The following is a 12205-nucleotide window of genomic DNA, read 5'->3' as shown; positions in this document are numbered from 1 at the left end:
TGAAGCAGTCAAACAAATCTTGGTTTCTACCATTTTTTAATTTTTCAGATTTCTCTGGATGCAATATTGTAATAAAGTAAAGAAGCAGGGGAAGGTAACTGCAAAAGGGAAAGCTGGTTTATACAAGAGTGCTCAGTCCTCCCTTTGGGATCAATTGAAACTCCAAAAACTGTGCTTTCATGGTAACCATCCTGTGCCACCTTTAATCTGTGCCTTTGCAGCCGTGCTGTGGCTGCCATGAGGCAGCGTTTGGGAGGTGGGCTGGTACTTCACTGCTGCAGATGACAGCCCTGGCTGCTCAGCAGCCTTTGTTCTGGTCTTCGTGCCCTGCTTGTCCTGCATCCCCCTGACTGCCAGCTGGTGGATCCCTGGCTCTGCCTCCCCCACAGCTCTGTAATGGCCTGCTCTTTGGTTTGGGACTTCAGTTTGTGATTTACTAGTTAAAAAATCCCGGGATTACAGGTGTGCTCCTTTACTGTGTTCAGGTGTCAGCTGCAACACTGCTGCCAAGATGTCCTGGTGCCCTCATTTTTAAAGGGTGATTAGGAGACCAGTCTGAGAATAGCTATAACTGATGAAAGGATTGAGAGAATTTATACATTTGGCAGTTCTAACCAATTTTTTACACTTACTTTATAGACCTGGAAAGGAGGGACTTGCAATAAATACGAAATTCTAAAATGTCAACTATGCCCGACTTCTACAAACTTTATTATCATTACCTCTGTAAGAATTAAAAGTCAGTTCATGTACTCCAGAGCAGCAAATATTGTCAGACAATGTGTAATGGAAATTTCTGAGAGCCAATATTTAACATCTTGAAATGAGAAGCATCCGGGATAACTTTTGAAATCGCTTGAATTCACTATATATTACAACAAAATATGAAGGTAAATATTAAGGTATTGTCATCAGATGACTTTAATTTAATCTTTGGATTTTCTTTTTAAAAAAGAAATGAAGAATCTTTGAGTAATGGAGAATCAGGGTGCCACTCATATTGCTCTCACTCTGAAGTATGACGTAGAGAAAAATCACTTGGAAGTAGTTCCATTTCCATGCTTAAACTCTTGTTATTTGAGTCCAAAATACTCTTACATTATCTGGTTTAGGCCTTGATAGTGCAAATTAACTCTGGGTAGTTGGATGCATAAACAGAGGCACAGCAAAACCCCACTGAAATGAATACATCTTGTGTGGCCTGGGGCTCTGTCTCATGGGGCTGTTTGCTGGGGGTTTGTTTATTTTTTAAGTGTTCTAAAATGCTTCCCAAGTAAGTATGTGATTTTCCATAAATGACAGATCAGTAGCAGCAAACTTCAAACCCTCCTAAAAAGTAGCTTTTCTTGGCTTCGTTTAGGAAAATCTCTTTGATTCTGCTTGTATTTAATGTGCTGCTGGGTAACTTTGGAACACACATCTTAAACCAAATTCAGAGAGTACCATGAACTGACACCTGCTTAAGTCTTTAATTAAAAGTGGTTTAATCTCTAACAATCTCTATGTACATAAGCAGAAAGTATCTGTGTTTCATGTGTACTTTGAACTGCCATTCATTTAGAAATCAAAGATTTGTAAATGAAACACAGTGTGCCAGACATGATGATGTTTGACTGGAATCTCTTCTTGTTGGCATAGCCTGGATTTCCTGGTGCTGTTAGCCCCCAGAATACATTCTTATTGAAAATTACAGAGAGAGGGAAAACTATAGAAGGAAGGCTGTCTTTTAAAAAGTGTGTGTATCAACTATATAAAAATATATTTAAAGCAGGCAAATACACAGTGGAACCTGTAGTGGAGAATTGCCAGTGGTATCAGACTTTTGTAGCTGAGTATCTTGCAGGTAAGTACGTTGTAGGAGCCTTTTCTACACTAACTCTAGGTTTTGGGCTAACATATTTTATTTTTTTAACAATAACCTCTAAAAGAGTGGTTGCCCATGGAGCTGCATGCATGTAATGGGTTTATGACTGGCCTTCAGTGAAGAATTTAAACTTAAAAGCTTGTCTTGCTGTAGCTGATATCTTATTCAATATATCCTTTCTGTTTTTATACACAGTCACTAAGATTAGTGTGGTTGAGTATATTGAAAGTAATAAAAAACAGACACAGAAAAAATTGTTGCATGTTTAAAGAAAAAAATCATAAAATAGAGAGGAAGTGCATCATTTATTATAACACCATGTAGACTAATGAAAAACATACTGCATGCTGGAAATTTGTTAAGAGCTGAACTCAAAAAGTTTCCACTCCCAAAAAATGCCTTGGGGCCTCCAGCTGTAAGCCTGTGGCTAAAGAGGCCCTATGGTAAACTGACATAAAAAATAAGTACTCCATAAACAGTCAGCTCCTGTTTCACAATAGTTGGAAAGATATTTTTAAGAAGTATTACTATTGATGCTGACTGTACTTTATCAAAGTAAAGGGAGGCAGTGCATTTAACTAGAACATTAAATTGGGAGTTGGGCACTGGGCACCAAAATGTTTATTGTACATAGGAGAATATGAAAAAGATGAGGTGACCTGCTGAGAGTAACAGAACAGCAGCTGGTACTGGCAGAGCTGGAATTAACATTAAATAATTCCTGGCTTCTCATCCTTTGCTCATTAGACTGGGCTGTACAAGTCCCCTGTTCCTCTCCACGCTGAGCAGGTGCCACCCTTTTTACCCAAGAATGTTCTTTTGTTGTGTGCAAATACCCCCTCAGAGTTTTGGTGGTGTTTGCACCATCAGGGCTCACATGAATGGATTTAATTGGCCTCTTGAAGAAGACAAGATGAAGTTTTCTGTCTGTCCTTTACATCTAAACAGATTAAGTTTAGATTAGAAGTCTTTCCTAAAGATGCATCTTCCCCGCTGAGCCAACAAGCTTGGCTTTGGCTTTGCCTTTCCCCTCTTCCCTTCTCAGCCCTTGTTAATGACACTCATTCCCATGGGCTGTGGGCTTCCAAGGCAAGTTGAACTGGCAGGATGCTCTCCCAGGAAAGTATTGCACCCTCCATTCCTGCTTCACATGGCTTGGGAAGCCGTTTGCAGGAGTAATGCAAATTAAACCTTCTGATGTGCCTCTAGTCTGTTTGTCCAGAGTTTCCCTCCCTGGCAAAGAGCCCTGGAGTGCATCAAGGATGATGGGACACTTCCACACAGTCCAGAGTTCACAAACTTAGAAAGATGTAGTAAATAGAATGTAACTTTATAAGACTGTTTAGGTGGCAGCTTTGTGATCTTTGAGAAGGACAATCTGAGAGTTAATACCATTTATCTTAGCTACATCTTCAGTCAGGACTTGGTAATCCGGTACCTTTTCACAGAAGTAAATATCATGTCTAGAAGTCCCAGTTTTGGTAAATATTTTCACAGTTTTCCATTGATGAAATAAGCATGCACAGTAATAATCACATTGTATTGCTACAGCTCTACTTACATGAGGTGCAGCCCAGGAGAATGTCAGTCTGAGATGGAGCCACTGGGAGGAGAAAAGATAAAAAAAGAAAAGGTGAAACAGTTACTTCTAGGTGATTGAAAGAAATGAAAACAAACTTTAATCAAATCTGGTAAATCACTTTCATTTTTGGTCTTGCATCTCCCTATACCATCTCTGTGTAGCATTTACAATATCCAGTGTTTTCATCCAGTGGTTAGAAAATCTGTAACGTAATTGTTCATGGTGTTTGATGCTGTAATGCCTCACAGTGGGGCTGATGGTTTTATTTACACTTGTGAGGTGAACAGAAGATCTTGAATAAAAGCTGTAGACTGATCTAAAAATAGAACCATAACTTCCTTCTCCTCATTAAAAATTTCATGCTTGGTGGGTTAAAACTGACATGTAACAGTCCCGATATGAAATATTTGTTCTGTAATGTGAAACCATGATAAATGTCACTTTGGTTTGTTACTGTTAAAAGTGGTGGGTTTGGCACACAATGTCACATTAATTCACTTTACTGAGTGTGTGTTTGCTCCTTTGCATGCCAAGGGGAAAAAATATGGAGAATTATATTTTATTGCATTATAAGGAGTGTAATATATCTGTCCACTCAAAATCTGTAACCACTATTTCAGTGTATCTTTAGGTAAGATGCAACTTACCTAAAGGAGAAGAAAAAATAAGCACTAATTTCCATATGTATTGCAGTAGGAAAAAATATAATGAGGCATATGTAAGGAATTAAAGAGGTTTGAACTGAGATTAATGATTGAACAGTAATATTTGTAGAGAAAGGCAAACTTTAATAAGAGTGGATGAGTTCTTCCCTAAAAAGAAAGATTAACTTGTTCAAGGGTACTTAATTATGACTGAATTTTGAGGTAAGTAGAATACTTAATCTGGGAAAAGTGTTTTAAGATAGCTGTCTGTGCCACTTCATTCTTTTTTGTATTAAAGTTTTATGGAGAGATGCAGAGCTGGTCTGTAAAAGATCTGATCTCATTCTGCAGCACTTTTTGTCTACTATCAGCACCAGTTATGGTTGTTAATACCACATTTTCCAGTCAGGGCTCCCCAGCTCCCCTGCTCTCCTTGGCCTCTCTCTGCCCTCTGTTTGACATCTTGTGGTTGGCATTTAAGGGCCCAAGAAAAACAAACAGTGCAACCAGTATTTTGCTTGCAATTTTAGTTTCACAGTCTGATGGAGAATAGTAAATAGAAGGACAAACTGTTACTATTTTTATGTGGTCTTGATCTTAAGAGAAAGGGATTTCCATGGCTGACATGACTTTGTGATGTGCCACACAGGTGGAAAGGCCCAACACCAGCTCTGGTGGCTGTAAAACCCTGCAGTAGTGGCTGGCTCATCACAGCCTCTGGCTGGCCTCAAGAACTTCTCAAGAACAAAAATAAATCTGCCACAAATCCAACCAAAGAAGGAGCAGCTGTTCTGTTCATACTTCCATGCAAATTTAAGTCACATTCAGGGATGTAGAGGGACAGCTGCCCTGTGCTTTAGAGCAGAAACTGATTACGGAGAGCTTCTCCTGGTGCCTGTCACTGCTGAAGTCCCACCTGGACACAGCTGGGACACATCTGGAGCTCTGAGAGCTCCAGCTGTGTAAGGACAGGCTGCAGGAGCTGGCTCCCCCTGATGAATGCAGTCCTCCAGTGCTTCAGTTGTGTCCTGTGGGTATCACTACATTTATGTGGGAATCACTACAATTAGACATGGGAATTGCTGAATTCAGCTGGCACAGTTGCACAAGTTTCTTTATATAGCCAGGTGCAGTGCTGAGATCTGCATTCCAGGGACCACTGCTGTGTGCCCATGGAGCTCCTAGGGCTGGCTTGGAGAAAGGTTCTGTGGTCACCCAGCAGCCTCCAAAGAGAAGCTTTGCTACTGCTGACCTGCTGCAGCTTCCCAAGGGTGACGTGTGACTGACTCACTGCTTTCCTCCTTCCTTACTCAGTAGCCCTCCTGCATTGATTCTTTTGCTTTCTGATCCTTGCTGTTGGTGTACAATTTCTTTTATGTAGTAAATAATGTTTCAGGATTGATTAAATCACAACATGAATCATAATGGAAATGCTGAGCTGAAAACAGGGCTCTTCACATCTGTAAGTCTGTGGAGATGAATAACAAGTTCTGTAGGGACAGCCTTAAAGTGGGTTTGCAGTTTTGCTGGGAGCTGAACTCACTGGTTTTTGTTTTAATGTAGTCAACTTGAGTGGAATAAAATGCTGGTTAATCAGTTTGAAATGAAATTGTTGCATGGGCAGAATGAGCATAGTTATTTCTAGATAGCTTAAAGAATGGAGTATGATTTCAAAGGTCATGTGTAATTATACTTTTATTCATGAGGCCTGTGTTTTATATTCTAAGAAATATAATTCATGTGTTGTATTAATCATGCAGAATTCTGAATCAGAACATAAAATTTTGCAGTGCTATAATTAAGAGGAATGAAAGTGATAAGGAGTAGCATGTAGCTAATGAGGGAGTTAATGTCAACGTGTGTTTTAGGCCATTAAGTACTACAAAGCAAGAAGTGCTGCTTTGCCAGCACAAAGCAAAGGAAGGCAGTTAAGTACCACTCCCTTCCCCAGCCAGCATCACTGGGAATTCTGGAGAGCTCCAGCTGCAGTTCCGGCAGGAGCTTGCACAAGAAATGTGCAAGGAGATATAAATCACTGGTGCAGATTGTCCTTTAGCAAGGAAAATATTTTGTATTCTGCATGTGGACATGAATTTTTCTCTATGCAAATGTTTTCATCCTTTCAGGTTGGACAAAGTTTTACAAAGTTATAGAGCCAAGAGCTCAGGTGGTTTTTTTTCTGTGTGTCAGGATCTGCAGGCCATCCAGAACATCCTTGTTCCTGCTGTGCTTTTTTTTTTCTTTTTTTTTTTTTTTCCTTAAGAAGTCTGAAGTGTTTTCCTTGTGTGGTTTCGCAACCCCATTTTTTTCCCCTAACAGCAGGAGTCCTATCACTAGATCAGATTTGGAATTCACTGCTTCCAACAATTGTCTAATGGATCCACATATTTACACAGCATGACACTGGCATCCAGATAGTGTCATGAAGGTCCCTATCAGTACTACTGTTTCATGCTTCCTCCCTGCTTAAAATAAAGAGGGGGAAGAAAAGGAAGAGAAAAGGGAAAAGCTATAAGCACTTTTCCCCTGGTATTCAGGGGAGCAGTGAATGTTTCAGCCACCAGTACTCACAAAATTTTGGAAAAGACTTTTTCCATCTGCTGTAATTGAAAATGCCAACTTTCAGGTATTTTATCAGTACTTATTGTATCAATAAATAGATCTTAAAATCATAGAATCCCAGGACTGCCTGGGTTTTAAGAGACCTTAAAGATCATTCACTTCAGCCCCACTGCTGTGGACACACCAGACCAGGTTGATCAGAGCTCCATCACACCTGGTCTTACTTCCAGGGATGAATGCTACAAAACAGGAGACTGGAAAATAACATTTCCAGACCCAATCCCTTCTTCCTTCCTGAGACTCCCTGCTGAATGAAAACTTGATTATCTGTGCAGTGCTGTGCCCCTAACTTGCAGCACCCACACCACTGCCTCGATGAAGCTCCAGCTGCTTCTCCCTGCCACTGATGTGTCCCTGTGCTGATGTGGGCATTTGTAGCCTTATGGTGAATCAAATCACCCAGAGGATCTTTCTGAAAACCAGAGTACCCAGGGGCAGCCTCAGGCATTTGGCATTTGTGTAGCATGGGAGGACCATTTCTAATTTACTCGCCCGTGTATTTTGCCAAGCGTTTGATTCCTGCTCCCTGTTATTGGATGTAAATAAATCAGTAGCAATTACTTGGCAACAACCTTCCACAGTCATTTGCTCTGAAGAAACTTAGTCCCTGGTAGCATTAAGTGAAGGAAGGGGGGTTTGGCTGGGACACCAGAACCTTTCTTTTTTTTTAATGCTCCCATGGGATCTTTCACTTCCACACAAGCAACTGCCTGAACTGGCCAAGTGGTCTTGATTTAACGTTGCTTTATGAACGCGACTTGTCGCAGCTGCAGGATGTCATAACCTCTATTTCCTTAGCTTAGATTTGAAATCTGGAGCCCTATGATTCAGATGAACCACAACTGCCCCTGCTTAATTTAACTTGATGTATTTGTTTTGAAAATACCGTTGTTTGCTCCAAGTTTTAGCTGCTAAATGAATTAAGCTGATCTGCACTGGTAAATGGGGAATACTGACCAGCTTGATTAAAAACCTCCCTAAAAGCTGCAGAGAAAGCTCCAGTAATCTTTAACTTATCAGTGCCAATGAAAATATTTCATTAGTATAAATTTAAAAAATCAAAACTTGTTTTAAATACAAAAATTTGAGATTGTCCCTGAGATGAATGTCGCTCTGATACAAAAAAAACCCCAAAATCTTACAAAAATAATTGTACGTTGTACAGTATTTCAGGGAAGTACAGCGAGCTCACCAAAAACTACAGACATGATTCAGAGTACAAGATGATGAGCAGTACTGGGTTGGCTTTGCATCCAAAATTTGATTTTACAGGGCTCCTGTTCTTGTGCAGCTTAGAAACTTTTGCATTTGAAGAAAAGCCAACTGGATTTGTAAAGATACTTATCTTACTCTCTGGCCCCATTCAAATCACCAGAAAATATTAAGGCTGACAAGCCTCACTTTATATGCTTCTCAATTAATATTTTTATGTTAGATTATAGTACACACAGATTTGCACAAGTGCCAGGTTTGAAGTCACTCAGCTGGTTTCCAAGTGGCAGATGCTGCCTTCACTACCGTATGTCTGCTCTCCACAACAGTAAATATTAATGTCAGAGTTTAGTGTCTTTCTTTGTAACTTGTTGTGTTAGAGAATTCTTAATTTAGTCCGTTTTAATATGAGACTAAACTTTTCAGTTCTAGGTTCACACGTACAGTGTGTGTCAGCTCCCTGTGACTCCTTGTTATTTTTGTCTTCTGTTGAAATTTATGTCCTTATCGGTTTTTTGTTGTTTTGTAAATTATTTTTTTAAGAATAACTCATCTAGGGTAAGCAGGCAGAATAAAAGCTGTGCCACGTCCTTTCTAAAGATACTTGATGATTGTGTGCTTTAGATGTGTAAAATTAAAAAAAAAGGAACAGTCTTTGCCATGGCTGTAGTCTGTTAAATACAAATAACCCCAAATATTCCCCAGCATTTACAAACCCACCCTTTTATTGAAGAGACTGAGACACAGCAGAAGTGAAAAATCACCCTAAAGGATCTGCCTGTGCACCCAGTCACTGAAGGTCAGTCTCAATTGCTAATATGTCCTATGAGATTTTTCTTATTGCTTGTTAGGTAAATGAAGATTCATTTGCAAGCTCTAATTTTTAGAATTATTTTTTATGATTAAGTTTATAAATGTCATGATCTAATTATATTCTTCCACTTTCTACAACCGCTTGTTTGTAGTGATGTTTTATAAATTTTCTTATTTAGTTATTCCTAGATGCTCAGAGAGACTAAACAAAGTTTGAGAGCTGGGATGCTTTCCCAAATGTAGTTTAGAGCTGTTGGCCAGTCAGTGAACTGCTTGTGCAGTCTGAGATAGGAGTGGCCCCAGCAGCACCTGCTGGAACAGCATCTGCAGTTGGGCAAAACAGCACCTGTGTGTTGGTAAGGTGCAGGTGGATCAGTGTGAGGGCACCCACAGAGTTGCTTCTAATTGTCAGGTGTGTCTTGTGGAGTGGAAAAGTGCAGAGGAAATTGTATTCAAATACTGAAAATTACCTTAACAATTAACATGCAATTTTACTTGATGGATTTTGGGCAATTCTACTTCCTGCCAACCTGCATGGACTGAGTGTGATTTCTTTTCCTCCTCCTATTTCCTCTCCCTCCCAGGGTATTGCAACAAGCTGATTCTGACTTAAGTGTAAGGCAGTGGAGCCGTTCTGGATTTAAAAGCTGGTGTTGGTGTCTGGAGGCAGTGCTATGGCCTGGGGACTTGGCTGAATTCCTTAGCAAAATGGTGGTTCTGTGACCAGCTGGAGCGGTTTCTTGCACTTCACCATCCCTTCTTTTTTCGACATGGTCATTGAAAATCATTTATGCACCCTAAGATTTAACCCATCCCATATTAGACTGTGCAATGTCCCAGCCTTACAGGCTGACCTAACTTCATTTATATTCGCACACAGAGCTGACATTTCACACATATCTCTGTCAGAGCTGCAGAGCTGATGGCTAAAGAGCACTTTCTGTAAGCTGCTGACAGCTCGATGGCACCATGTGTGGCCAGCCAGCTCCCAGGAGGGGACGTGTTTGCCCCCGGCTCTCCCGGTGAGTTGAACGTGGGCACTTTCCTGCCAGCAGCCGTGTGAATGTGACCACCTCCAGTCACCAGGATGCCTGCACTGCCTCTAGTGCTGGTACCTGCCTGATGGCACGTGGTTATCTCTTAGCTACCCTGCTGCTGGGGCACAGAGCTGCCTTCCAGTCTGTCATCAGTACCAGAGGTTACTGACTGGAGGGTGTGCACCTTCCACCAGAGGGGCAGGGTTGCGGAAGGGAGTTGAGGAGAAGGTGGTGAGTGCTTAGTGCTCGAGCAGGGAGAAGCTGGAGGTGGGCTGAACGTGCTGTTGAGACAGAAGAGAAGAATGGGATTTTGCAACAAGGAGGAAGTGGTGTGGTTGATTTGCCACATCACAGTTCTCATTTATTTTGACATAAATACCTACTCTGGAGCTATGTTGAGGCATGAAGACGACGCGTACCCTTATACTTGTGATCTTCAGGGTTTGTTGCTGCTCTTTGAAGAGTGAGCTTGATGTTTTAATGTTTTGTTTGGAGACTCAAGCATTTAGATTTGTAATTCTGCCCTTCTAGCCATTTCCCTGATTTACCTTGCAGAGTAAACATTCTTTTGTTCCGTTTCCCAGACTTCCTTTTCCTTGCCTTTGCTGTTGGCTTAATTTTGAGATATGATACTCAAGTCAGAGGTGTCTCCTTGGGAGCAAAAAAAACCCCAACAGCTAAGAGTTTGAGCGAGCTAACTATTTTCTCTGTTTAGAAGCAGCAGCTTACTTTCCAGTATTCTGGAAATCCTCAAACACAGATCCTGCCAAAGGCACCAACTTAAACGGCAGCAGTGCTTAGGAGAACATGCTCAGGTTTTCTGGCAGCTCTTACAAGGCACTTAGAACAAACAGGCACATTGCTTGCAGCGAGTGCCCCATAGTTTGGAAAGCACTGCTGAAGGCAAATTTGTGAAGAATTTCTTCTTGTGGTTATAGTTCTCCATTTTCATATCTTCTACAGTGGGTCCAGTTTCCACAGGGTTTGATATCTAGGATCTTAATATCAAATCTGGAATTAATACAGCTGTATTTAGAGACTAAGACATTTGCAGGGTTCATAGCAATAATTCACTGTGTGGCACAGTGAGGAACTCTGTGTTTTAAACATTCTCCCCCTGTGCTTGTACAGATTTTTATAGTTGAATTGAGAATTTATAACATGCTGGGTCTCATATTCCAGGTCTGTTTGTTTCTAAATCTATACACAGAACATGGACTAGGTCATAAATTTTCGCAGATGAAATGAAGGCTGATTAGAATTTTAATATTAAGGAAGGAAATGGCCTTGGGTAGTGCACTACAGAGCAGAACAGGCCTTCTGTTAATACACAAGAGTATTACTGTTTTCTTGAACTTTGCCTTCCAATCCAATTACGACTTGTGCCTAGAAATCATAACTCTGGTGCCTTCCAGTTGATAATGTTGAATGTTATCCTTGTCCAAGCTTATATAATTTCCAGTAGTAAAAACAATCTTGATTATAAAACTGCTAGATAATATACTCTTAAAACTGAGTTATGGGCCATAGTACATGGTTTTTGTTGATAAACAAAGCAGTCATGATGGTATATCAAATTGACCCAGTTCTGTCTCATTTTAAATTAAATGAAATCAAGAATTTTTTCTTGGGACATGCAATTCCTGTGATAACATATTGTGTAACTCACACTTCGTGATAGGAATGAAGACAAAGCTTTCAGTGTAAATTATTTTTTTTTTCTGAATCAAGCAAAATAACGGGAATCTCTGTGTTGGCTTTAATTTTAAGCACTTCTGTGATAGCATCATGCTCACAGTATGAAATGAGCTCATCCAAGGAGTACTTCCAGCCAGTTCCCTTATCAGCGTAAGCCATCGGAGCTCAGAACGTGTCCTCCTCTCCTGCCCTCACTGGTAACTGGCTTGGACCAGATGCTGCCTAATTCCCTGGATCTGTATTTACCATCCCTTGGCTGCACACATCTTTGTTGCACATTTACAGCAGAAAATATTATTACTGAAGTGTGGAATCACATTCTGGTATTACTTCATGAAAATTGATTCTGATTCCTCGCGACTTCAGAGCATGTTATTAGCATAGTACAACTAATCATTTTCTTACAGAGGGAATGACAATTGCATCCTTGTTTAGATGCTGCCTGTATATTTATAGGATATAAATATATGTAGCCAAATGTGGTGGCTAAACTTGGCTGCTTCTCCTGCTGGTTTCTGTGGTTTTGCTTCATTGTCCAGAAAAAGTGACAACATTTTCGACTCTCTTGCATCCATCACCAGGTTTGGTGAGATGTCCACTCTTGGCAGAAAAAGATTAATGCATATTTTTTTTATTTGGGCCTTTAAACTGTATCACTTTCATCATTTATTATCTATCTCTAAGAAGTTTTGTTTATTGTTCTCACACCATTAAAACGTCGCATTAGTGGCAC

At 40.4% G+C, this 12205-nt stretch overlaps 1 protein-coding gene across 1 annotated transcript in view; it reads right to left on the bottom strand.

The window, feature by feature from the left end:
* The window catches only part of GPR146 (G protein-coupled receptor 146), a 48980-nt gene that overhangs the window by 23409 nt on the left and 13366 nt on the right, over positions 1-12205 (bottom strand). The window contains exon 2 of the mRNA XM_038150954.1: positions 3426-3467. The gene's annotated coding sequence lies outside the window, so the exon portion shown is untranslated. The remainder of the gene's footprint in view (positions 1-3425; positions 3468-12205) is intronic.

The sequence above is a fragment of the Motacilla alba genome, chromosome 14 (assembly GCF_015832195.1).
Source record: "Motacilla alba alba isolate MOTALB_02 chromosome 14, Motacilla_alba_V1.0_pri, whole genome shotgun sequence".
Taxonomy (NCBI): domain Eukaryota; kingdom Metazoa; phylum Chordata; class Aves; order Passeriformes; family Motacillidae; genus Motacilla; species Motacilla alba.
Note: the sequence above shows the minus strand (reverse complement) of the source record. Positions and strands in the feature narration are given on the sequence as shown.